Source organism: Castor canadensis, chromosome 2, assembly GCF_047511655.1.
Source record: "Castor canadensis chromosome 2, mCasCan1.hap1v2, whole genome shotgun sequence".
Lineage (NCBI taxonomy): Eukaryota > Metazoa > Chordata > Mammalia > Rodentia > Castoridae > Castor > Castor canadensis.
In genome coordinates this window covers 114657324-114684804 of record NC_133387.1, presented here as the reverse complement: position 1 = coordinate 114684804, position 27481 = coordinate 114657324, and the positions used below count along the sequence as shown (strand labels likewise).

Sequence of the window (27481 nt, the reverse complement as noted above, 5' to 3'; positions counted from 1 at the left end):
CTCCCAACTCTTTCTAATTTCTGATATCCTGGGTGTTACTAGAAAACTGGTTCCCTGGTCTCAATGCCAATTCACAACTTACAAATCATGAGAGCAGAGTTTTGAGGAAAAGGAAATAAGGTTTGTTATTCATCAAATAGGAAGACAGGAAGAGCCAAACTCTCAAACCTCTGTCCTCCCCATTCTGAGAGAAAATGTTCATCTTTTAAAGGAGAGTCAGGCATTAAACTGGACTATGTGGCGAGATGCAAGTTCACCATGACTGCTGGCCTTGATTCTCCAGGTGTTCAGGGGTACATATAAAATAAGGTTGCTTTGTGCTCTGGGATGTCTCTGATTCTATCATGGACTGAGGTGAGATGAGAGGGATTGTTCAGAAGTGTGGTCCAGACTAGACCTGGTTCCTAATTGTATGTTCCCTGAAGGAACACCATGCTGAGCCTTTGTCTTGAGAATGCAGAACTGAAAGAGCAGATGGGAGAAGCACTGTCTGATGGATGGGAGATTGAGGAAGACAAGGAGAAGGGCGAGGTTATGGTGGAGACTGTGATCACCAAAGGGGGTCTGAATGAGAGTGGCCTTCAAGCTGAGTTCACAAAACTCCAGGGAAAACTGAAGAGTGCTCACAACATCATCACCCTCCTCAAGGAGCAGCTTTTAGTGAGCAGCAAGGAAGAGAATAGCAAACTTACTCCAGAGCTCCTTGTGCACCTGGCCAGGGAGATTGACAGAATGAACACAGGTCTGGGTTGTTCTCCTGGGAAACACCAACACCAAGAAGAGGAGGCTGTGACCACGAGACCTTGCCCCAGCCCCCAGAGCCTTGACTTTGGGGTGGGCCTCACAGTGGATACACACAAAGTAAGTAAGGGTGTGGGTGGCATAAGAAGCACTTAGTGAAGGGCTGGAGATTTTAGTGTTGACCTCAGGAAGCTCTGCCTTGTGGGTCAGGGGATACTGAGGGAAGGGCACCTTTGCACAGCAAGCAGTGCTATGGTGATAATAAAGGCATCATTATGGACTCAGAAAGGCTTTTACAAGATTATCTGTTTTCCAGATAATATACTGTGCATTGGAAGTGGGTACTACAACCTCATCTCTGTCCTTAACATACTCAATCTGATGGGGAAAAATTGTGAAATACCAGATCATTTTAATAGGATGTAAATGCCACAATATTGACATCCATTGGGTCTTGAGACAACCTAGACAAGTGATGTATAATGATGTCTCTTCCTTAGCACTACTTTTGTCATCACAGCTCATCACAGGTGTTGGTGTCTGTTTCTGGGACTCAGAAGGGGTTACTGGGGTCCTCTTGGGGCAAGGAATTTTGCTGAGCATTCAGTGAACTGAGATTACAGAGAATTCTGAAGGACAGGAGTGCAGGGAGAGCCAAGTAGAGGGTTCTACCTCTTCCCTTTAACCACTGGACAAGCATTTGCTGAGGATCAGTGGTACAGGGATGAATAAAACATCATCTCAGCTCTCTCTGGAAGGCCAGGAGCCACCAATGGCATGCTAAGTGCTATGACAAACACCTGAATACAATCCATGGAGTTCAGAGGGGGAAGTGGCTGTCCTCATGTGGGGTGTGACCTTAGACTGTTCTGATCCCTTTATTGGCCCCAATCACAGCTGGATAACCAATCCCAGGACCCTGGGCCTCAGTCAGAATTGAGCCTTCTGGGATCTACCAAGCACCTGTGCTACCAGCTGGCTCAATGCAGACAGCACTATCAAGATCTCCAGGAGAAGCTCACCACACCAGGGTGTCTTTCTTCTCCCTGAGAAACTATATGTTCTGCAGGTTTTACTTTTGTTCCCCAACATCAGAACAATTAGATCTGACTATAGTCCTAGAAGTGTGGAAGTGAATATTTTACTTGAATTTGCAGAGAACAGAGAGGAGTAAAGAAGAAAGCAAGGTTTTGCAGTCAGAGTATAAAGAGGAATTGGGGGAAAGTTTGGATTTGCTAATGTCTTGTACATTCAGCAAACTGCCCAGCCTCTCTCAACATAACCATCTCTCTCCTCCTCTTTGCACCACAAGAATCTTCAAAGACATAATTTCATTATTGGTCTAGAGTCAGCACTGTCCAATGGAACTTTTTTGTTGATGAGAAATGTTCTGTGTCTGTATCACATGTGGCCAGTGAAACTTGAAATGTTAAGTGTTATTTAATTTTAATTAATTTAATATAAATAGTCACATGTGGCCAGTAAGTGACTGGACAGTACTGGGCCAGGTATCTTGGGACTCTAAATCAGCTCAGTTCCATTCAAATGCTTATTGAGCCCTTGTGGGTAAGGGCCTTGCTAATCTCACTGGGGCTTCCAGAGATGACAGTATATGATCCCCAAGTTATAGGTATCTGTGCCCAGCTAAGCCTAGGTTATCAGAACTAAGATCCTCATGGTGAAAACAGGCTCATGCTAGTGGGGGGTCAGTCCTCCTGACTGGAGAAAGTCTAGAGAAGCATCACTCTGACCTTCCTGCACCCAAAAGACAGCATGTGTACCTCTAAGGTTGAAGGACATATGGAAAATCAAACACTGTAACACTCACCATCTCTTCCTGAGCAGGTGAATCCCTGGTGAAGCAGGACAGCAAGCAGGTGCAGGTGGACCTCCAGGACCTGGGCTATGAAACTTATGGCCAAAGTGATAATGAAGCTGAGCATGAAGAGACCACCAGCCCTGGTATGTAAGAGCTCAGGATATGAGGCTTGCTCTCCCTCCCTGGAGTCAGCCATCACATTTGGGCTGTGTATGCTACTCCCACACTGGATGAGTAGTGGATCAGGAGGGATGACTGAAGGGGACATAACACCAGAGAAGGACAGAAAGTTTGGAGAACTCTTGTCCCAAATGAGTCCAAATGTGAGCTTGAACTTCTATAATTTGCTTTTAGCATACTGCCATTAATTATAGTTCTATCCAAACTGATAATTATAGACAAAAATATTGAAGCATACATATTAGGGAAGAGACCATATGAGCTTTGGAATACATGTAAAGCATGAGGTAAAAAAAATTTGCATGAACCAAGTGCTATAAGCACAAGGACCTAATGAATTGAAACCGAGAGGAGGAGATTCACCATCTCTCTCACCCTGGAGGCAGTGTAGTGTGACAGTTGAGAGCAGGGATCCTGTGGCCAAATTAGTTGGATCAAATCCTTGTTTAAAACCTCTCTGTGCCTCAGTTTCTTCATCTGATAAAATGGTAGTAACCCACCAGATATTAATGTCAATTAAGTGAATACATTCCTATAAACACTTTAAAACAGGGTGTGGTATCTAGTAAAATGCTTAGTTCTCATTCAGTCCACTGCCCTAAAACTGCTATTGTTAACATGCTGGTACATTTCTGTGAGGTCTTATTTTCCTAGGCCTATTTTTCACATGGTTGTAACCCAATATTTTTAAACCATGGAAGTATTTAACAGCATTAAACTTTCAGCATGCAGGAGCAGTTTGTTCTACAGTTCTTGTTGTTGCTTAAAATATATATAAGGTCTGTATTACTGTCACACTTAAGAGGCATCAACTCATGTGGAAAGCACACAGTTCATTGGAGGATTTGAATTCTGGCTCTGCCAAGTGTTAGTCTAAGTGATCTAACTAGCTAGGTTAGCTCTCTTTGACTCTTGATCTTCCCAGTCAGTAAAATGGAAGGTTGACCACACCTAATGTGCAGGGCTATTGGGACAATAAGGAATACTGCATTTGAATGCCCAGTGTAGAGTCAGGGCTGAAGAAAGAACTACTTCAACACTTGCTCCTGTATGTGTTCTTCTGACCAACCTGTTCCCTTCAAAGGGAATGGTCATAGCAGCATGTTCCACTTTTCTCCAGGAAAATGTCTTTGTCTCTTTCAGTGTGAAGAACATGACAGCCTAAGGGCCACAGAACAGATGTGCTCTGAGCAGGGGCTCCTGGGCTCAGCACCTGGCCAGCCCTTCTGGGAAGAAGCCTTTGAGAGCAAACTAGGGAAGCAGGAAGAGTCCCAGGCATATGGAAAGTCAGAAAATATCTCTGTCCTATGAAAGGACATCAGGATCTGAAAGCCCAGTTGCAGAATGCCAACAAGGTTATTCAGAACCTCAAGAGCCATGTCCAATCCCTCTCAGCTACAAGTGGTTACTCATCGAGCCTGGAAAGACCTTGGAAGCTAAGAGCTGTTGACACCCTTGAGGGGTCTTCACCTCACAGTGTCACTGACGAGAATGAGGGGTGGCTGTCAGATGGCACTGAGGCTTTTTATCCCCCAGGGTTTCAGGCTAAAAAAGATCTGGAGAGTCTCATCCAGAGAGTATCCTAGCTGGAGGCCCAGCTCCCAAAAACCGGACTAGAAGGGAAGCTGGCTGAGGAATTGAGATCAGCCTCGTGGCCTGGGTAAGGAGGGCATTGTTTTGGTCCTTCCTTGATTGATGATGTCTAAGTTTGTGCCTGGGATAGGGAAGGTTAGGCAGTCAGAAAGGAGAACAGATCATGGCAGAAGAGCATTTATTTAAATAGAGTTAGGTCTGAGGAAAGACAGGTATATCAGCAACTTGCAGGGCTTTGGATGGTGTCCTAGTGTCTGGGAAATACCAGTTTCTGGGATTTCCTTTAAGGGTTATATTAGTAAGGAAACAATATATACAGCATAGGATAGTATAAGACTAGACTCAGACTAGAATCTGCCTGGGTTTAAATCCTAGCTCTGCCACTTACTAGTTGTGCAGCATACTTAACCTTTCTGAGCCTATTTGTTTACTATTAAATGACAATAATAAGAGAACCCAACTGAAAGGATGCCTGTTAAGTTTAAATAAGTTAATAAAAGTGCTTAGAATGGTATCTGACATGTAATAAGTTCTCAATGCTTTTTGCTGTAATTATTGTTGATAGTGTATATTTAAAAATACTGGGTACACATCTAATGAGTATCTGTCCTAGTTATCTATTTTGAAGTAACAACATGTCCAAAATATGGCTGCTTTTCCATTTCTCAAGGTTTGGTAGATTGACAGGATTCAGGTGAGTCTCTTTTGTGAAGCCATCAGGTAGTAGCTATCACTAGAATTGTTTGAAAGGCCTCACTGGACTGGGCATGGCTTTGTTGTCTGTGTCTAGTGAGTTGGTGCTCCTTCGCTCCTCTCTTTCTCCATGTGGATTCTTGTCTTCCAGGGCTTTTCTTGTGGCTCTGGCTTCTCATAGTATAGTGGTCTCAGGGTAGTTTCTTTTCTATATGAAAGTTGGTTTCTAAGGCACCAAGTGAAAGTTGCCAGGACACTCAAGAGCTGTTCCTGTACTTATTGCAGTGTTACTTCCATAATATGACCTTGGTCAAACTAGGCACATAGCCTTCTCAGATTTATGGAAGAGTGGAGAATAGCCTCTATGAACTGATGGAGGAGTGTCAAAGCCATATTGCAGAAGAGTGTGTGGAATAGGAAATCATGTAATGGCTATCTTTGCAAAATGCTATGTGCATGGTACCACAGTATAGAAGAAATTCATGCATGGTGTTTGAAATAGAGGACAAGGAAGGTCCTATTTAGACTGAGGGTCAAGTGATTCTGAGTATTTATCAAGTATCTATTGGGAGTCTACACTATGTTGGTGCTATATGAGATATAAAATAGGCATTTCCTTTGCTCTCAAAGAATTTATGATTTAGCTTTGGACATGTGACTAAAATATATTGAAGAATAGTGGCTTTCTCATGCTTTGATACAGTGGCATCTCAGAGTAGAATTTTCTCTTATATACTTCCCATGTATTGTGTGAATTCATCTTGAGGGAGTTCCTTAGATTTATCCTCACATAAATCTCTGAGGAAGTCCCCACAACTGCTCATCTACTCTTTTCCTTTCTTACTCACTGTTCTCTTTCTTGCATTAGGAAATATGATTCCCTGATTTAGGATCAGGCCCAAGAACTATCATACCTATGGCAAAAAGTACGAGAAGGGAGAGGTATTTGTTACCTTCTCACCCAGCATGCAAAAGATACAGTAAAATCTTTTGAGGACCTTCTGAGGAACAATGACATTGACTACTATCTGGGCCAGAGCTTCCAGGAACAACTTGCTCAAGAAGTCAGCCGACTGAGAGGCTCACCAGCAAACTCAGCACCAGTAAGTTAGCTGTGGGGCTTCAGAGTGCTTCCAGTCACTCCCACAGCTTTAGGCCCAGACTCACCCAGGTGGCTACTACAGAGTCTAGTTTTCACTTCATCTCATGGCCATTACAAGATTAGGGGTGGCTGGTGAGGAGCTATAAGAGGAACATACAAGGTTGGAGATGCCATGGTTATAGTTGTAAAGACTTAAGTCAGGCTTGGTGGTGCACACTCAGGAGTCTGAGGTAGGAAGATCATGAGTTTGAGGCCAGCATGGACTACATAGTGAGATCCTGTCTCATAAAACTAAACCAAATGGAAAAACACACAAAAAGACTGTAGAGACTTCATCACACATAGGGAGTGACCTTTGTGATGGGAGATAGTATTGAGTGCTAAGAGGGAGAAAGGGAGATCAGCTCAAAGAACCCTAGACTAAGAATTGAAAGATTCAGACTCTAGTCTGGAGGGTGACTTTAACTTGCTTTGGGCAAATGACTTATGCTTCTATCATCTCTGTTTCTTACCTTATTGCATGTACTTCAAATATTAATAAATCACAGTGCTCTTGTGGATATGGTTAAGACAGTGGCTATAACATTTTAAGTGCTATATTACTGTTTATTTGTTGAGCATTTTATGTAGAATTTCCTGAGAACATCTGAAGGCGTACAGCAGGCTTAGACTTAAGGGCAAAAACGTATGTATTGGTGGTAAGTGCAGAAGTGGAACAGGTATTTGTCATCTCCTCAGAGACAAGAACAGGGTCTACATGAAAGAGGTGATGGGCCACATAGCTGTGTATCTGGGAGGCAGTCTGTGCAGGACAGCAGGTCAAGTATCTCATGATTAATGAGACAAAAGATATTTCAGCTTTTTTCCTTGATTCAGGACATATGAATTCACAATGGTGACTACCAAATCAGGGAAGTTCTGCCTGATGAACTCAGTTGAGTCTGCCAGTTCACTTCTCTAAGAACAGGTGTTGCATGTTTTCTCTTATGAATGGAATCTAAAAAAGAAAGGAAGGGAGGGAAGAAATGAAGAAATGGAGGGAGGGAAGAAGGGGAGAAAGGGAGGGAGAGAGGGAAGTAAAGGAGGGACATGAAAATAGAAGAGGGCTTTTAGGGAATAGGAAAAGGATCAGCAAGAAGAAGAGGGGACAAGTATGGATCATGGGGAATATAAAATCAAATTACCTTATATTCATCTATAAAAATGTCATAAGAAAACTATTATTTGGGCTGGTGGTGTGACTCAAGTCGTATAGCTGTTGCCTATAAAACGTGAGGTCCTGAGTTCAACCCCAGTACTGGAAAAAAGAAAGAAACCTGTTGTTTTGTATAATTAATATATAGTAATTTAAAAAAGATACAACCTGAAGCCCTTAAAATAATTACCCTTGACACATATGTAGAATACTCACTATTCTCTGAGGCCCCTTGTTAGTAATGTATAAAAGGTGGGACCTGTTTTATTTCTCACTGTTTCTTTTTGATTTTGATTTGCAGAGGATCTTAAGAGTGAGAAAGAACAAGCTAGACTTGAGCCACTGGCCCTCAGGTAATCAAAAGAAAATCTGGGAAAGGGATCAGACATGGTCCAAGGGGTCAATGATGCCCACAACTTCACAAATTATGGGCAGGGGGAAGGAAAAAAACTGAATATGATCTATCATTTTTTTCATTATATACTTTACTATTGTTTTAAACCACTTTTTCTTCACATTTAATAAAATACTATTGGCAAGTTAATTTTCCAGGTCTGGTAACCTAGAAGCATTCTGACTTACAAGTGAACTAAATAGGTTTCAAGTGTTATCTAACTCCCTGGGTCCTTCTTTGTTCTTCCCCTGTTTGCTCAATAGTGAGGGTGAGCTTTTCGAAGGTTGGCCTCCTGAGTTGGGTTGACAGCTTAATAGTTACCCAATTTCTATGGAGAAGTCACAATCATATAATAGTACCTAGCAAAAGAGACCCCAACAGTGCAGATCCCTGAGAGATCCCTCAGGAACCAGTTGTCAGAGAGTCATTGCCTATCAGGCTGAAGAAGATATTGTCTCAGGGTCAGTTGTAGACACTGGTGTGAGCTCTTGGCAGCATGATTGTGCCTTAGACAACATAAATGCTCCTCAACATATCTGTGGTGAGGGACATAGTGTTTTGGTATTATCTTTGTTTTTATTTCTAATCCATCACAGATACATACATAGTCTATAATCTAGTTAATGACAAGACTCCACTTCTTGTAGTCATGGATGTTGGGACAGTGCTTTGTTCTATGTTTCTCAATGTGTCCTTTTACTTGTTATGCTTGTCTTGGAGATACAGTTTTCAGACTGCAACTGTTCAGGGGCCTTACACTGCAGCATCTTAGGGGATTGCTGTTCTCAGCTTATCCTCAGCCTACCATGTAGCTGTGTAGCTATTGTTCTTTCTCCATCTGCCCTCTACTTCTAATTAGAGATGAGTTATTTTGACTATGTGGTGCAGAATAGTCCCCTTGGCCTATGTGACTTTTCTCATAGGCCTTAGTACTAGCTAGTCTAGGTTACCTTGGTTTTATCTGTTGTTCATCCTTCTCCCCACCAGGCTCAGCAGAGAACTTCAGGAAAAGGAGAAAGTGATCAAAGTACTGCAAGCCAAGCTGGACTCCCAGTCTCTCTCACCCCCCAGTAGCCATGCCTTGTCCAAGTCTCATCGCTCTACCAGAAGCACCTCTTTTTTGTCTGATGAGCTGGATGCTGTTCAGACATGGACATAGCCAGTGAGGACACACACTATGAAGAAAAGAAAGCTTCACCTGGTCACTCAGGGAGCCTCCATTTTCTGAGTGGTGCCATTTCTGTCTAGACTGAGAAGAGAACTTGGAAAGCAGGCCTTACAACTCCACCTTGGTGTGCATCAGGCTGAATATGATTCTGAGACCAATTACAAAACGCAGGCTACCAGTCCCATGGGTTAGATCTTTACTCTACTACTGCTACTGATGCTACATGTTGCCTTGTCACCCTGGCCTCCACTGGCATGAAAATGCTGCTGGACCTGAGGTGGTCTGTAGTATGGAGTGAGAAGATGGCAGCAGACCTTTCTTGCTCACTGAATCTGTCTGACAGACCTCCTTTTTTAAGATGAAGCATCTCATCTCTCCTGCAATGATCTTGTTCCTGATCAATATCTGCTGAGTATCTGTGGGTACCCACAGATGTTGTCAGTCTTGCTTGATGTTTTTGGGAATCATTTCATGATTTCAGGGATCTGAGCTCCACTTTCACCCTAAGGTAGTTTGCCTCACAAAAGGATCTATCTGTAAGCAATAAAATGAACACTGCAGGTAGTGCTTATGTTTGGACCTTTCCCATACAGCAAGCTTGACGCCCCTGGGTCCCTCTGGTTAAATGTAAGACCACGATTCCAGTTCTCTATAGAACTTCAAACATTTTCTTTCATTCATGGGTTTTATAGATTCCATCCATCATTCAAGTCATTTGGCTGCATTGTCTTCTAAACCATTAGACACCAATGCTCTCAGGGGGCTAAGGCCGAATCCAACAGCAGCACCATCAGCTTGCCAGCTCCCCAGAAAACCCCCAAGGAGGCCAGCCAAGCCCTTCCAGGTATGCAATAGCCAGTAAGACAGTAGCTTCATCCCCTCTCCCTCAGTGGCCTCTTTGACTTTCCTTCAGGAACAAAGGTGTGGACAGTTAGAGGCCTATCTGTACCTCATCCTAGACAAAACCACCTCCTCATTCACAATTTGTGTCTGCTTTTGAAAAATAGTTTAGAAAATAAGAAATCTACAACAGGCTTTGATGTGAGTACCAGTTTTGGCCAATAGTTGGCCAATTATTGTTAAATAAATGTTTTCATTTCTTTCTGTCTTTTACTCTGGTGAACAGAGGCAAAATGTTTTGTTCAGGATGACAATGGTCAAAGAACAAAAAGAAATCACAGCTACAGATCCATTGCCCATTTCACCTACACAGAGCCCTCTGAAGTGGGTGGTGTGGCTCACTTCATAGTGAAGTGCTGTTTAATTTACATTAACATTCATGGGTTTGTGAGTGGATTGGTAGTCCTTGACATGTGCATAGTATGTGTCCTGGGGTTAATGAGAGGGTTATGTTTCACTCACACACACCAGCATAGTTGCTGGGGCTACATTGTTACTCACAGCTCTGCTCCAAGGATAGCAGGGAAAGGGCCAGTCTTGACTCCTCCTGTCTCCACTGTAGCTGCCTCCAGTATGGTTTGTGGTGTGGTCTGACTTGGGTAGAGGTGCTCCAAGAAATCATAGTACTTTCTTCTGCTGCCCTCACCTCTCCCCAAAACAGTTCAACAACCATCTTAAAGAAGTGTCCTTAGTCTGCCAGAACCTGGGTTGGACCTGAGTGCACAGCAGCTGAAGATCATGGACAGAAAAGCTGTTCACCCAGAGCTGTAGATCTGCTTAAATACCTTCAGTTCCAACAGAGCTGAAGGTCAGGGGCTTTAAAATCAGAATACCTCCCCCAAAGATGACTGGCTTGTCACTTGGTGGTTCGTGTGTCTCTGCAGTACCACTCTGCCTGACCGTAGCATCCTGAGGCAAGGGATGCATTTAAGAATGTAACCAGTCTTCTACATTAGACACTCCCCACAGATCACTCTTGATTTCTACTCGCTCCATTGGCTATCAGCCACCTATTTTTAGGTCAGAGAAAACAGGTTCAAACATTGGATCTTCCTAAGGTACCTAAAGACCTAAATCACCAGGGAAGATGTTTTTAATTCATATTTTCAAGCCCTATACCCAGAGTTTACAATTCTGTAGATTGCCTTAAGACCTAAAGAATCTGCATGTGTTGAGTTTGTCTACATGGGCATGATGACACATGCCTGTAATCCCAGTACTCTGGAGGCAGAGACAAGAGGGTCATGAGTTTTTGAGGCCAACCAAGGCTACACAGCAGGATTGAGGGCAACCTGTGAGAACATGTCTCCAAATATCAGTTGTTCCTAGGTGATTTGAATGCCCAGTCAGGTTTGCCAGACACTCTGTCTCAGCCACTCTGCCAAGACATCCAGGACATCTATTTTTCATCTGGTGAAAGACCACAATTGAGTTTCTGAAGTTTATTTCCAGAAGAGTTGAAATCTGTGTCTACTATTAATGCAAATTTCCACTCATGCACTTCTCAGAGCAGGCCCTAATGCTTTCTAAAGAGGAGGGCCTGGGGTAAGAGAGTCTGTCCTAAGGGCAAGGACTGTCCCTGCTAAAAGCAACTCTGCAGGGACCCTTGAGAGCCTGCAGGCATAAGCATCCTGATGTGGCGTGGGCTTAGGCATGCCACCTGGTCTTCTGTAGCCAATGAGTTTCAAGATGAGGAAAGCATATGTATGCAGAACAACCCTGGCAGGGAAAGAGGAGGAGAGGTCAGCCAGGCCCACCTCTCTAAAGTAAAGACCACCATTGTCCAGTGCAGCCTGAGCCACATTAAGAGCTAGCATCTCTTCCTGGTCATGTCTGGTCAGGGAATGGTTTCATACCCTCAATCCTTTATCTGTCTTTTCTCTCACTTTCTCTCTAATGATGTGTCTCCTTTCTCCCTAATTTTCTGTTTCTAGGCTTTCATTTTAACTCCATACCCAAGCTGGTTAGCCTCCCCCAGGCACCGTTACCCTCAGCTCCATCCAGCTTCCTGCCTTTCACATCCCCTGGTCCTCCCTTCCTTGGCTGCTGTGAGACAGCTGAGGTGTCCTTGGCTGAGGCACACCAGTAACTGCAGATGCTGCAGAAGCACTTGGAAGAAAGTGAGCACTCCTGCTGCCTTTGGGTGCTTGCGACTGGTAGCCCACACTGTGTTGCTCTGCATGGCTTTGGCTTGTTGATGGAACTGGAAAGAAGTTAACATTGGCACATGCTGCAAATGGAAGATTGAGGGAAAGCTGTGCTTGCTTTTTTTTTTTAATTTGCTTACTATTATCTTTCTGGCGCTTAAGTCTTATCAGTGACAAGATGTGTTCAGGAAGCTCTCAACCTGGTCCTCTCCATTTGGGCAGGGTTGGGTCCCACCACATATGTTGAGTTCCTCACAGCCTGGAGAAGTACTTATTGGTAGTGCGGGAGAACTATTTTGTGCTTTGCCTATGCAGGATGAGATGGCCATAAAAATATGGCCACATTCATGGGCTCCTTTGTGGGTCCACTATGTTCTCCTTTTGTGAAGTCTTTAGTTCCTGACATCATCAGTTTGAGACAAAAACAGTGGTGGTAGAGAGATTAAAATATGGAGGTAACAGATCCCCTTTTCCCATTGCACAAGTTCATCCCTACTCTAGGACAGGAGACATATGAGCAGCAAGAGCATGCATAGACTGTGATGTTTGATGTAAATTTTGTCTTCTGAAATCCAAAGATAGTCAATCTTATGTAGTCACCTAATTCATAGACTGTATACAATCATTGGAAAGGATTTGCTTGGGAGACAGAGATAGGAGGATCATTTGTTTGAAGCAAACCCAAGAAAGTTGGTGAAACCCTATCTCACAGAACAAGCTGGGCATGTTGATACACACTTGTAACCCCAAGTACTTAGGAGGCAGAGGTAGGAGGATTACTATTAACGGTGGCCCAGGCAAAAGCTTGAGATGGAGAGAGAAAGAGATAGAAGAGATCATTTGCTATATGTTAGGCTGGATACCTCATCATAAAATTTTGTGTGTGTGATCATTTTGGACTTAGAAAAAAAAAGAAGGGAAAAAAACTTTGCTTTCTAGTAATGTTTTAAGAAACAACTAGAAAGGAGTTTGAAATTACCTTAAAATTACATCCTGTGTCTGTAAGGAAGTTTCGGTGAACCAGAGACTGATGGCAAGGGCCATTATACCAAGGACATCCAGTGACTATTGCAGGAGTTTGCATCACTTAAGTCCTCAACTTCATTTGGACCCACTTATGACTTTAGTCAGCTCTGAAAATGGATGTTTTGTCTAATCTTCCTCAGTTTGATTTACAGAACCTGTTAAAACATTTTTCAGGATTATCTAGTCTGCCTCACAGCATAAGATAAGCCTCACAGACTCCTGTGTGATACATGGAGCAGGAAACCAGGGCTCAATATAATGCTAAGTGGGGAGATGGGCTGGGATCCTGCCTCTGCTCCATCCGGGGTTGGATTATACCCTTTGTACTTAGGATCATTTGTTCCCATCCTCCTTAGGATGTGGGGCTGAGCTTAGCTGAAAAAATTCTGGAGACCCTTGCTTTCTCTCTCTTAGAGACCAGTGATCTAGAACTTCTTCTTTTAGTAGTTCTAGCACCAATAATTGATGAGTAATAAATAGGCCCCATACTGGACTGATGGAGTGGCTTCAGTGGTAAAGCACCTGCCTAGCCCTGAGTTCAAACACCAGTACTCCCCCAAAATCACAAATATGCCCCATACCAAAATGGTATGAGTATTCTCTAGCTTCTGTCTCTTTCCTATGCCTTCCTTTCTTGTATCTTTACACATTTTTTGATTTGCCAAAAGGTAGACAGCAGGAGAATACCATGCATGAAAAAGGTTCTTTTGTGGGTTGAATTGGAGTCACATATAGACTGAGGGCCTTGACCCAAGTTCAGATAGCCCCTGCCTTCCTGAGGAAGACTCTAGTCCTTTCTTTTCTAGTCCTTTCATTGCTGTGAATCAATTTTCCACAAGGACAGAGGTGCATCGTAGCTTCTCAGGTCTGTGTAGGGCTAAGAACTGTTTCTGAAAGAGATTGTGTGTTGTCATCGTAAGGTTTAGGGCATGTATTTTGTATTGTGTGACCAAAGAAGACTGGATCATGATAATACTGGTCATTTTCACTGATAGTCTTAGAATCACAAATGACCTTGATTAAAAAGGAGGCTATTACAATCATTGACTTCTCCCTTTCCCTTTTGTTGGAGTGAGATTGTAGGAAGTATGAAAGGAGTAGGAAATCATATCTTTATGGAATCCCTACTACAAAAAGTTAGGTGCTTAAATTTATACTATCTCTTTGAAACTCCAATGATCCTAATGTACATGTAGCATTTTGCAAATTGGGAAGGAAAGATTAATGATAATACTTCTCAAATTTCACTGCCTGGTATAATCTCTTGACCTGATTTCTAAAACATCCAGAGCTTAAGATATGTTCCATAACTATTAAGGCAAAATCTCTGGGGTTCAGATATATGTGTGTATGTGTATGTGTGAGTCTATGTTTGTGTGTATGTACATCTATGTTTTTGTGTGTAAGTATGTCTGTGTGTGTGTGAGTGTGGGTATGTGTATGTGTGTGAGCATATTATGTATGTGTGTATGAGTATATATTTGTGATGTGTCTGTATGTGTGTGAGTGTAAGTTTGTGTACATATGTGTGTGAATGTATATTTATGTGCATATGCTGTCTATGTGTGTGTGATTACATTTTCTCAGGTAATTCCAGTATGTAGCCAAATTTGAGAGCCAGTTAGAATTGTGGATAAAAATTTGCAAATAGGAATTGCATTAACCCCTCTTAAGAGTTTGGATTGATTAAAGGAAATGATAACTTGGTCCTGTTTTCTTAAGGAAGGGCTGCCTGTCTATTCTGCTGCCCATGTTGATAATCTTTGGAAGAAAAGAGACCCTCCTGAATTTATTTCCTTCCTTCATTCTTTCCTTCCTTCCTTCTTTCCTCTCTTGCCTTACATGTGGCTTTCCCAGCATCAGCAAAGAGCTCTTAATTCTGAAAGATACCATATCCAGCTCATTTCACATCCCTCTTTCCTCTGAAACCCCAAAGGAAGAATGGAAAGTTTGACTAGTTAGCTTCAGGGTTAGCTTTGATTCCCATAAGCAAATAAATACTCCTGTTTGTGGTTGTGTTCAGTCCTATATCCCACTGGATACTCTTAAGCTCTCACTTTGGGAGTGAGTCCTATATCTTAAACTTCCCTGAATTCTCTTATGGGGAATTACAGTAGGAGCCAGGAGTGGGGCCCTTGAATTTTTTCTTTGTGTACATATCTGACTATCATATACTTTATCCATCCTCTACCTCTTGGTTTCTCACACTAGGAAATACCCAGGGTTAAAAATTAGGGACTGGATACTTAAAAACCTAGACATTGATCTACCACTTGATCCAGCAATACCACTCTTGGGGATATACCCAAAAGACTGTGACACTGGTTACTCCAGAGGCACCTGCACACCCATGTTTATTGTGGCACTTTTCACAATAGCCAAGTATGGAAACAGCCCAGATGTCCCACTACTGACGAATGGATTAAGAAAATGTGGTATCTATACACAATAGAATTTTATGCAGCCATGAAGAAGAACGAAATGTTATCATTTGCTGGTAAATGGATGGAATTGGAGAACATCATTCTGAGTGAGGTTAGCCTGGCCCAAAAGACCAAAAATCATATGTTCTCCCTCATATGTGGACATTAGATCAATGGCAAATACAACAAGGGAATTGGACTTTGAGCACATGATAAAAGCTTTAGCACACAAGGGAGGGGTGAGGATAGTTAAGACACCTAAAAAATTAGTTAGCATTTGTTGCCCTTAATGCAGAGAAACTAAAGCAGATACCTTAAAAGCAACTGAGGCCAATAGAAAAAGGGGACCAGGACCTAGAAAAAAGGTGAGATCAAAAAGAATTAACCTAGAAGGTAACACACATGCACAGGAAGTTAATGTGAGTCAACTCCCTGTATAGCTATCCTTATCTCAACCAGCAAAACCCTTGTTCCTTCCTATTATGGCTTATACTCTCTCTACAACAAAATTAGAAATAAGGGCAAAATAGTTTCTGCTGGGTATTGGGGGGGTAGGGGGAGAGGGAGGGGGTGGAGTGGGTGGTAAGGGAGGGGTGGGGGTAAGGGGGAGAAATGACCCAAGCCTTGTATGCACATATGAATAAAAAAAAAGAGGCAAAAAAATTAGGGGCTGGAGATTATGAGTGTTTACCTAACTGGTATCCCACAGTGGCCTGGGATCTCTGACATCCCACATGTCCTCAGTAGTCTCCATTCTTAGCCATCATACACAGCTTTGCCATCCTTCCCTTCTGACACCCTGTTTGTTTCTAACTCATGTTTCTTCTGGCCAGGTGTTGGTATTGTTCCTCCTGCTTGCACAACTGCATTGCTAAGCAGTCATTCAAAAGCCAACTCTTCCCACTACCTCCACCCATCCCAGTCCCACTCTCCTATGCTGGGCACAATAGACCTGGGAAGAATCCTGGAGCCTAGGGGCCTGGGTAGCAGTGTCCAATGGAACATGATGAGGTCACAGAATGGTAGCATGTCTGGGAATCTGTCCTCAGTTCGTCAGTATGCCAGCTTACCTCCAAACCCACAGGTAAGGCACAGAGCTGAGAGGATCACTCTGCTTCTTTCCCACTTTGGCAGGGATCCCTCTATTCATCCTCTAGTTGCTGGCTCACAGAGTGGGAAAAGGTCAAAGGGTTGTCATGATGATTGATCCTTTCCTTAGGACATGCCTTCATTCTCCCTGGGCAGGGCTTCAGTGTTCTGTGGTGACATTGGAGACTTGGGAACCCATCTCCTGATCTCTCATATTCATGTCCCTCTCTCCCTGACTTCCTTACAGCCAACTCTCTTAGACCCTTCTAGATGTCCAGGCATACACATTCATAGGGACTTTCTTTATAGAATGGGACACAGCTCCCTCACCCCACACAAATGTCTTGTGCACAAAATCCAATTCCACCAGGTAAGGGGTGTAGTTAAGCAGGCTTATGTTGGAATGCAGCTCACTTCTAACAGTTAGACAATTGTAATTTTCAGAAAAAGACTGAGCCTAAGGCAAGATGGTGAGCTGATGTAGTCTGTCAGTAGCATCTCTCCTACAAAGTTCTCTATGTCCCCTGGAAGCCCATGTGAAGAAACTCAGCAGAAGGATGGTGATGTTTAGGGATCGTGCTGAGAGGCCACTGGCCCAGATTCCCTCCCTGCTCACCAACCCTCAGTAATCAGTACTCTCTTTCCCACTTCTCTCTGTGTCCTTAGATGACCTCAGGGACTGACCTGCTGGAAAAGCACCTTGGTGAAATTCGAAACCTGCACCAGCACCTGGAGGAGTCCATCTGTGTCAATGATTGGTTAAGGGAGCAGCTGCAACACTTAACACTGCCCACAGAAGTGGTAGAGGAAGCCCTGGCTCCTGTGGTTTCTGGCTATATTTGGGGATATTCTGAATGGAAGGCCCTTAGGCAGAGTTTCATATTGTTCAAAGCACTGTGGTATGCTCTACCTCTTTTGTTCCTTACAGAAGATAGTAGGGGTGGACCAAGTTATTCCTGCTTCATGAACTTATCTGAGCTTAGAGAGTAACTTTCCTCAAAACAGAAGTAGGCTTAGTCCACAGAGTCTCCTGACTTTTCACCTCATCCTTAATCTGCTTACACACTGCCTGCTGATTCTCTGTGTCCTGTGATCAGCAAGTGGTAGACTGAGGTCTGCAAGGATCCTCCTCCAGTCACTTCACAGGGGTGGGCTTTCTCCTCCCTCTGACCCCCACCAACTGTTGTCATCCTTTCCACACTCACGTGGTCACCCTTTCACACAGTAGCAACAGCTAGTTAGGGAGAAAATGCCTCTACTACAATTACAGCTATGGCTCAAGAAAGTTGCATGAAAATAATCCACTGAGAGGAGGTGGGTAAAACCTGGCATTCAGCCCACTGGGCTTTAGTTAGTCTCAGGCTTTGAGTCCAGGACTTTCTGCTGGATTGGGACAGATGATTTTGGGGAAATAAAGAATGGAAACCTTCCAAAATCATCTGTTACCCAAATGTGTGTTTTCTGGGCCAGGACCCAGCTCTCACTTCTGCAGTCAGGGCTTGGAGTCCATGCCTCAGGTCTACAATGAGAACAGAGTCCTCAAGGAAGAAAACCAAACCCTTCAGGCTCAGCTAAATCACATTTTCAGAGGTGGGTGATCAAAAATCACAAACTGTGGTCACTTCTAGGTTTACTTCTTCCCTGGTCACACCAATCACCAATTGGGTAGCAAAGAGAAGGTTGATGTAACAGCTACCCAGTTCCACCAACCCAAGATTTTCATAGTTATTCTTGGTCTATGAAGGGCTCCTTCCTAAAAGGTCCCAACTGTGGCCCTCAGATTTCTAGAATTTGGGGCTGAATGGCTCTAGGAAGTGCATTGCTTTTGTGAAGCTCACCTTCATATATCCAAACTCACTTGCTGGCAGACTGGATGGAATCTGTTCTACCTCCTCCCACTCATGAAGGGAAGGAAAGGATGTGCCTATATTCCCTCTCATATGTACAGTATTTCATACTGTACTGCAGCTCCGTGTGTCCCTCCTAGTCCTACCCTGCCATCCCTCTGCCTCCTCACCACACCCCCTCACTTGGGCTGCTCTCTGGTCAGTACTCTTTTGACTCCATGTCCAGAGGTGCTGTCAAATGTCCTCCAGAACTTTCCCAATCCTGTTTGATGGGAATAATTTCCCATGTGGCCTTGGAGGCAGCTGACTTTAGTTTCAATTGACTTGATCAAATAATGTATGAGCATAACAAATTATTTTTATTTACAAATATTTACTGAACACCAATTAAAGGGTAAGAATAGTATTGGAAAGAATGAAACCTAAAATGAAGGGATGCTTGTGTAGAAAAAAGACATCAAGAGATATTTCTAAATTTGCTACTTAAATGCAAGAAGATTTGAGAGCAAAGTTCCCTACCTAGAGAAGGTAACAAAAGCTAATAGGTAAGAGAGAAGGCAGAGGGATGAAACCACCATTGCATGCTTGGAAAGAATTGAACAGACCTTACATGTGAAAAGCTAGGAAGACATTAAGTGAAAACAGTTTGTCAGGCCCAGGTGAATTCTGCCAAGAGAGGACTGCCTGAACCTGGAGCCTTATACTCAATGTCCCTGTTGATCATCTTTGAGAATTTGTCACTAAGAGAGATGTCGACAGCCTAGAAATAAAAATATCCCAATTTTCAAAATGATGAAAACAATATATCCTAAAAACCACACATAAGAAATCTTTGATATTGATCTTTGGCAAAAAAAAAAGGATAATTGAGTAGACGGTATGTGAATGCAAGAAAATGGTGAGATTTAGAATATCTGTAAGAGTGAAGAAAGTCATTGTAAATTAGAGAATTGGTGCACTACAAAGACAGAGGGGTACCGTTACCCTGCATGTGTGAGCACAGTGAGCCAAACTGTTTGCCTGGAAACCTGGAGCCTTCTTGTCCCTTTCCTGGGTTCCATTTGTCAGGACTGATATGATGGATTCTCTACTTACTGAGTTTTGGCCCCACACCATAAGTACCATGTCTGCCCACCAGGACACTCCCAGAAAACCAAATGCCTGAGAGAGACTCTGCTCTCCTTTTGTTCCCAGCTTCAAGAGCTGGAGAAGGAGCTGGAGAAGCAGAAAGTGACTCAGCAGCAGCTGTTGGGAGACTTTCAGGAGAAGCAGCAGGAGATCTTGCACTTCAGGGAGGAGCGCCTGTATCTCCAGGAGAATCACTCCAGGTGAGAGGGAAGAGAATCCATTTTCAGATTTAGAAGAAGGGATGTTGTCCAGACAGAAGTGTCCTCTTGTGGAAACCTCAGTGTCTCCTCTGGTGTTCCCGCTTCACGGGTGACCTTGAGGAAAGAAAGAAATTCTCTGGGGATGCTTTTTGCACTCCATAGTGGAGAATTGAAACTCCCTTATGAAGGGCTTCCACATATCAGAGAGTGAAGAGAGAACCTTCCCATGCTTCCAGTTACTTGTCACCATAAACTGGAAGCTGATTCCCCAGCATGGCTTGAGTGGTGCTTGCCCTTCCCACAAGCCCTATACAGTGCTCTCTCTGTCATTAGGAAGAGCACTAGGGGCAGGGTGAGGAGGGAGCTGAGGTGTCTGTGTTTCTCCTAGTTGACACAGTCAATGCTAAGACTTGGTGCTGAGTGACTGCACCTGTCCCCAACTTTGCTTTCTCACCTGCAAAGTAAAAGCTATGGTCTTCCTGACCCCCATTTTGGCATCTGAGGCTATGACTGTGAGATGAAGGTTGGTTCACAGCTTATTGCCCTGGTGTGGCCACGTGGTCCTGCAAGCTCAGTAGGCCCTGCCTCTCCCTGGAAGGCTGCAGCAGAAGCTAGCCCTCCTGCAGCAACAGTGTGAAGAGAAACAACAGCTCTTCAATCCCTGCAGTCAGAACTACAGATCTATGAGGCACTGCATGGAAATCCTAAGCAGGTCCTGAAAGGTATGTATTCCCTCTGCCCTCCTTCATAAACTTCAAGGATGAGGTGCTAGAGGTATTGGTGAGATCCAGCCTGGGTGCCTTAACAACAGGCCTCAAGAATTAAACTTTACCTGCTTCAGTGGACAGAAACAAATTAATCAATGTCTAGATTAAACCATGTTTTTGTTTCAATGCCAAGAACTTCCTAGTGTAATCATCATTTGAAAACCTCCTGAATATTGTAAATAATATATGATGACTGCCATGTAATCCATAGAGCAGGCAGCCTACTTCCATCTTAACCTTGTACCCAGTGCGAAACTTAAGAGACTCAAAATATAACAAAAAAAAGAAAAAATGCCTTGTAAAATACTACTGATAGCAATTATATTTCAAGCCTGGTTTTAAACATTAGGTACTTTTATTGAGGATTTTTGCGACCTGATGAAATGATAATCTAGCATTGGAGAATCTTGGTATATTTCCCTATTCTTCAGATGGAGAAGTGTATTGAAACATAATATTAATATGTCACGGCAGGTTGTAACAGAGGGCTGACATCAAGCTAATGAAATTTAGCTAAGAAAAAAAATAAAATCATGAGCTTGATTCAGAATACCAATGGTGTAAATACAGAATGGGAAGGGCTGGGTTTGAGGGTAGGGGAGTTTGATAGAAACATTTTTATACAAGGAAGCCTACAGGCAAAGGGTTGCTGAAAAGCCATCTCAACCTGAGAACACAGTAGTGTTCCATATGGTGAGACAATGTCTGACGTACAGTTACATTGTGGGTACCATCTTGAAAATGGACTTTGATATACTAGCAGACACAAGAAATCAGAGACCACAGTGGTGTTTAACCAGAAATTTTAATGACTAAAGAAACTAAAACATCTTGAGCTTTGAGAAATCACGAGTTGATGAGAATTGGCTTCTTTGAAGAACTATCAGGTGAAGAAAAAGATCTGATGTGTTGTCTGTCCCTCCAGATATTGAACAAAGTCCAAGTGGCAGAAGAAAAACCTGAATTTTCTTAAAATTGGATCTAGTTTCCAACTGTGTTAAACAGAAACTAAATTAGAACTTAAAGTATAGGGGCTCACCAAGCTGTGAGAATGGCTAATATACAAAGCTATGGGGAGTATCAGGTCAGAGAAGAAAGCAGCCTGCTTCTAGGAGAAGCTTGGCAGTGGAGGAGTGCGAAGTTGTGTTAGTGGAAAGGACAATTGTCAGTATATAGAAAGCCTTTACAAGTCAGGCTAAAACTTCACTTTCAAGGGCCAGGATATAGCTCAGTGGTAGAGTGCTTGCCTAGCCTGCTCAATGACCTGGATTTAATCCCAACGCCAAAAAGAACAAAGTAAAACAAAAAGACCATTGTCAAGAAAAATAAGTATACGATGAAAGCAGAATTTCACCCCCAAAAGCCATGTCTCCCTATTCATAATAAGACTAGGCATAAGGCCTGTGCTGAGATATGTACAGCTTGGTTTATTTTGCCTCCTTTTTCTGTACAGTCACTGTAAAAACACAGCCTATGGCAAGTACCAGTTGACTGAAAACAGAATTTTAAGATGTTAAGCCTGGTGGAACATACTAGAGTTGAGAGACATCAGAATCTGGGAAATCTATTAGATGAGTATAATGATTTTCTAGGTGCAGATAGGAAGGTAAAGGAGAATGGATGATGAATAGGTTTTTTTTTAAAAAATCAATAAAAAATAAAACTTAGCAAGAATTCTAATTTAGGTAAAGAAATAGAGGGAACAGTGTGAAACTTTGGGATTAGTCTCTAAAGCCACATCACCTTAAATCATTCCCCCTTCCCCAATGCTCTCCCTGTTCACAGGTCTTTTAGGATTCATTTCAAATTTACTACTACTAGGAGCTTCTCAAGCCCTTATTTGTAATTCCAAAATACAATAATTGAAACTTTTTTCTTTTTTTTTCTTTTTCTTTTATTATTCATATGTGCATACAAGGCTTGATTTATTTCTCCCCCCTGCCCCCATCCCCTCCCTTACCACCCACTCCGCCCCCTCCCTCTCCCCCCCACTCAATACCCAGCAGAAACTATTTTGCCCTCATTTCTAATTTTGTTGTAGAGAGAGTATAAGCAATAACAGGAAGGGACAAGGGTTTTTGCTGGTTGAGATAAGGATAGCTATACAGGGCATTGACTCACATTGATTTCCTGTGCGTGGGTGTTACCTTCTAGGTTAATTCTTTTTGATCTAATCTTTTCTCTAGTACCTGTTCCCCATTTCCTATTGGCCTCAGTTGCTTTTAAGGTATCTGCTTTAGTTTCTCTGCATTAAGGGCAACAAATGCTAGCTAGTTTTTTAGGTGTCTTACCTATCCTCACCCCTTCCTTGTGTGCTCTCACTTTTATCATGTGCTCAAAGTCCAATCCCATTGTTGTGTTTGCCCTTGATCTAATGTCCACATATGAGGGAGAACATATGATTTTTGGTCTTTTGGGCCAGGCTAACCTCACTCAGAATGATGTTCTCCAATTCCATCCATTTACCAGCGAATGATAACATTTCGTTCTTCTTCATGGCTGCATAAAATTCCATTGTGTATACATACCACATTTTCTTAATCCATTCGTCAGTAGTGGGACATCTTGGCTGTTTCCATAACTTGGCTATTGTGAAAAGTGCCACAATAGGTTAGGTATATATACTTGTATACAATTTATCAGGTATCCTTACCTTAGTATATAAAGTATGTGTGGCAAGGGGAGATAAAAACATGGGGAAGTTGAAAGATTCACTTAATTTGACACCTGGTATAAGATGTCTGACCCTCATTCTTAAGTGTTACCAAAAGTCCTGACACATTCCTCCTTTCCTTTCTGATTTCTGATTTTGGAGTTCTTCAAATGTCCTTCTTCCTCAGACCTTACCTTTCTCTAGTTCAATTCTCAACTTCTGCCTTGGAGGTCCCTGCTATTTCACTTAAAAATCTAAGGTCAATACAGAGATAAAATAATAGGCTTGTTATTATCTGCCAATCAAATGCCATCTAAGTATATTTGATGGGTAGTTTGAACCTAAGGGAAATTCCAGTCTGAATATGGGCCACTTCATTGGGCCCCAGATGCCACACAAGAAAGCTCCCATTTCTATCACAGATGTGTTACCCAGGTACCTAAGACTACAGTGTGATCCTTGGCAGGAAGGAAAGTCACAGAGTAGTTTCCTCTTAAGTGCTTAAAAAATTTTGGATCAGTGCTACCAGACCCCTCCTCTCTTTTCTTGCAGCTTTCAGCCTGGATGCCTGTCACCAAGTCCCATTGAGCAGTGACTTGAATCACCTGGTGGCAGAGATTTGAGCTCTGAGAGGGCAGTTGGAACAGAGCATTCAGGTGAACAACTCTGAGGCTGCAGCTGAAGCACCAGTTAGATGGTGGTGTTAGCAAAACTGGCCTCAATCCTTCCTCCATCAGCCAGAACTTCCCAGCTAACATTGACCCTGGAAACACACAATCATTCTTCCAAGGTAGGAAGGAAAAGGAATTAAGGAAGTGCTCATAGGAAAAGGGGACCAGGAACTAGAGAAAAAGTTAGATCAAAAAGAATTAACCTAGAAGGTAACACACATGCACAGGAAATTAATGTGAGTCAACTCCCTGTATAGCTATCCTTATCTCAACCAGCAAAAACCCTTGTTCTTTCCTATTATGGCTTATACTCTCTCTACAACAAAATTAGAAATAAGGGCAAAATAGTTTCTGCTGGGTATTGAGGGGGTGGGGGGGAGAGGGAGGGAGCAGAGTGGGTGGTAAGGGAAGGGGTGGGGGCAGGGGGGAGAAATGACCCAAGTCTTCTATGCACATATGAATAATAAAATAAAAATAAAAAAAGGAAGTGCTCAGCTGAGGTGTATGTGTGTGAGCCTCCAGGGTGTCTGCAATGGATAGGCATTCTTGCCTCTCCCATGCTCCATAGGGTCAGGGTGAAATTGGAGAAGCTTTAATATGGCTTCCTGAGTGGGAATGTGGGATGCAGGGCCAGATCTGTCACCAGATTCAGAGTTTGACATTTACAGATTATTTGCTTTGGACAAAGTACTTAAATTTTGTAAGCCTTAGTTTTCTCAACCAGCCTTGTATGGTTTTTTGGAACATTAAGTATCAGGTACTTAGAATAAGAATTGCTCAACCATTAATAGCTGTGAATTTTAATATCTATCCCTTATATTTGTATAGTGCTTTAACATTTACCAAGTGTTTTCCTTATATAATTTCATTGAGTGGGGAAGGTTTCACTATGTCTGCCTTTCACACAAGAAAACTGAGGCGCTGAGACAGACAAGTGAGGGTTACAGAATAAGATGTAGAACCAGGAGTAGGTTAGGAATAGATGCTTCAATGTGCAGTCTGTTATCTGTCTCAGTATCACTGCCCTTCCCAGACTTTCTACTCTGGCTTCCCTTTCCCTCACATGAGGGGAGCTTAGCATGTGGAAAAATGCTTCTCTCCCTAAGGAAACCAGGGATTTGGGGAAAGTATTGAGCAGAAGCATGTTAATTTTGGTGACAGACCTCCACTTTTCCCCATCCTCTTCTGTCTCTCTCTATCTCAATAATATTTTTTAACATACATTACTAGCACAAGGTCTTGTGGTAATTCCATACATGCATACAAGTGCACTTTCAATGAGTTCACCACTCTATTAGATCCCCAACAACCCCACATTCTCCCTCCTTTATAAACAATGTTTGGTGAGTTTCATTATGCTATCTTCATATGCGTATATGCAACATACTTGGATCCTCTTCATCCCCAGTATCTCTCCTTTCACCCATTCCCTCCAATTGAACCCCCCAGACAGTTCCCCTTTTATAGTCATGTCCCATTATCATCATCATCATCATCATCACCATCATCATAACTACCATCATTTTAGGTCTCGTTTCCACATGTGAATGAAGACATGAGATATTTGGCTTTTTGAGCATGGCTTATCTTGCTTAACATTATGGTCTCTAGTTCCATCTGTTTTCCTGTAAATGACATAATTTCATTCTTCTTTATGTCTGAATAATATTCTACTGTGTATATATACACCACATTTCCTTCATTCATTGATTGTTGGGCACATGGGCTGATTCTACAGCTTGGCAATTGTGAATAGTACTGTGGTAAACATGGGTGTGCAGATATTCGTTTTGTTTGTTGATTTACATTCCTTTAGCTATGTGCCCAAGAATGGTATAGCAGGATCATAAGGTGGGTCTATTTTTAGTTTTTTGAGGAGCCTCCATATTGATTTCAATAGCAGTTTCACTACTTTACATTCCTACCAGTGGTGTATGTTCTTTCCCCAGTGATCCTCCACAGTGTTTGTTATTTGTTTCTTGTTGATTGCCATACTGATTACGGTGAGATGGACTCTCAGTCTCAGTGTAGTTTTGATTTGCATTTCCTTTCCTTGTCTATCTCTTCACATAAGCATATCAACCAGATCATTCTCTCCCTTCTCAATGTCCAGTCTCAACCTCACTTCCTCTATTTTAATCTTAAGTGTAATGGGACCCCTATCTCCTAGTCTCTGGACACATTCAACCAGGTCTTCCTGTTCTGTTTTTCCCTTTGAGCCACCATTTAATTCACCCTCTTCACTCACCTCCAAGGCTGTGTCCTTAATTTTATTCACATCAGGAACAACTAAACTTTCAAACTGTCATATCTAATACTTTATTTTAATCATTACTTTCTCTTGTTGTGTTGGAAACTCATTTATCAGATGACCTATCTGTCAAGTGAAAGTGACAATCACATGACCTTGTTGTTGTAGCCATTAAATAAGAAATATCTAGGATTGCAAAGCATAGTGCTTGAACACAGGAAGTGCTTAGCATACATTGCTGTCTTGGCTCTCTGGGGCTGTGGTGTTGAGTCCTGCCTCCTCTTCCCCCTAACCAGGCTTTCCCCTCTCACTGGCTCCCTATATCCCAGCCAAGATGCTGCCCCATGGCTTAGACCCTGCTCCTCCAGCTCCCACACCCATAGACCTGATCTAGAAAGCAAGCTCTGCACCACAGTTGTCTGAGAAGCACCTTTCTGTCTTTGTAATACCTTCTGATTTCTCCACAGTTGGACTGCTTCCTGATCTCCAATAGGATACCTTTAAGCCACTAAGCCTCCTGCTTCCTACTCTCAGTTGAATTTTTTTTCTGATACCAACCAGCAGAATGCTGATTGGAATGTTGCATTTAATCCCTCATGAACCCATTCATTCTTCAGTGACTTTTGTGTGTGTTCAGGGTGCTGGGGATGAAACCCAGAGCTCAAGCATGTAAGCAGTCAATCTACCACTGAGCTACATCCCCAGCCCTTGCTCAACATTTTAACATATATTCTATATACATTTATGCATACTTATATTTCATTACAAGGCATTGTAGTAGATACCACATACAAAATTTACACTCAAAATTGGATTTATAAAATTATACCTAACAATTTTTTCAGTTAGAAGTTGCATTGTCTTTGAATACTCTTCAGTTAAAGGAATACCTTTTTGTTCTGAATATCAAACTAAGTGATTTGTTGGCTCTTGATTTTCATTGTGGCATCTGGATGCCAATTATGTTATGTGAGTCAGCTGCCTTAGATCTTGGGCTGTGCATGTCTTGAGCTTGGTGTGAAGTGTGCTCCAAGGGATCTGAAATTTGTAATTGTCCTTTCTCTCTGGATCCAGCTGCTTCCCTTCCCATCCAGGATGTTGGTATGAGTGCCCCAGTTCTGGTCCTCACTACCTCCTCTTGTCCTGCTCCTGCCTCAGACTCTGCCATTGTCACCAGGACAAATGGTAAGTATGGCAACAAAAGCGCTCAGAGACAAAAATAGAAAATTAAGGAAACAAACAACTTTGATGCCCTATAAATGCATTATCTGAATTTAGAGATTTTTCTAAGTCTGTATGCATCAAAGCCCTACTCATTTTTCCTTTGACTGTTTTTCTTATCATTCTTCTTTCTACACTTTTCTTACTGCTCTGTTTTTGTTTTGGTGCTCTATAATCTCTCTGTTTTTGATGTAGTCTCTGTGTCCAGCGGATTTTCTTGTCTGTCTTTTTTACCCAGAAACTTATCATTTATTAATAACATTTGTCCTGAAT

The 27481-nt window shown here is 42.5% G+C and overlaps 1 non-coding gene and 1 pseudogene across 1 annotated transcript; one reads left to right on the top strand and one right to left on the bottom strand.

Moving 5' to 3' along the window:
- Window positions 1-27481, top strand: part of LOC109678447 (myomegalin-like) — a 51450-nt pseudogene that overhangs the window by 18446 nt on the left and 5523 nt on the right.
- Window positions 21776-21905, bottom strand: LOC141421155 (small nucleolar RNA SNORA51). The gene has a single exon (XR_012445826.1). It is a non-coding gene; the product is annotated as a small nucleolar RNA SNORA51 (small nucleolar RNA).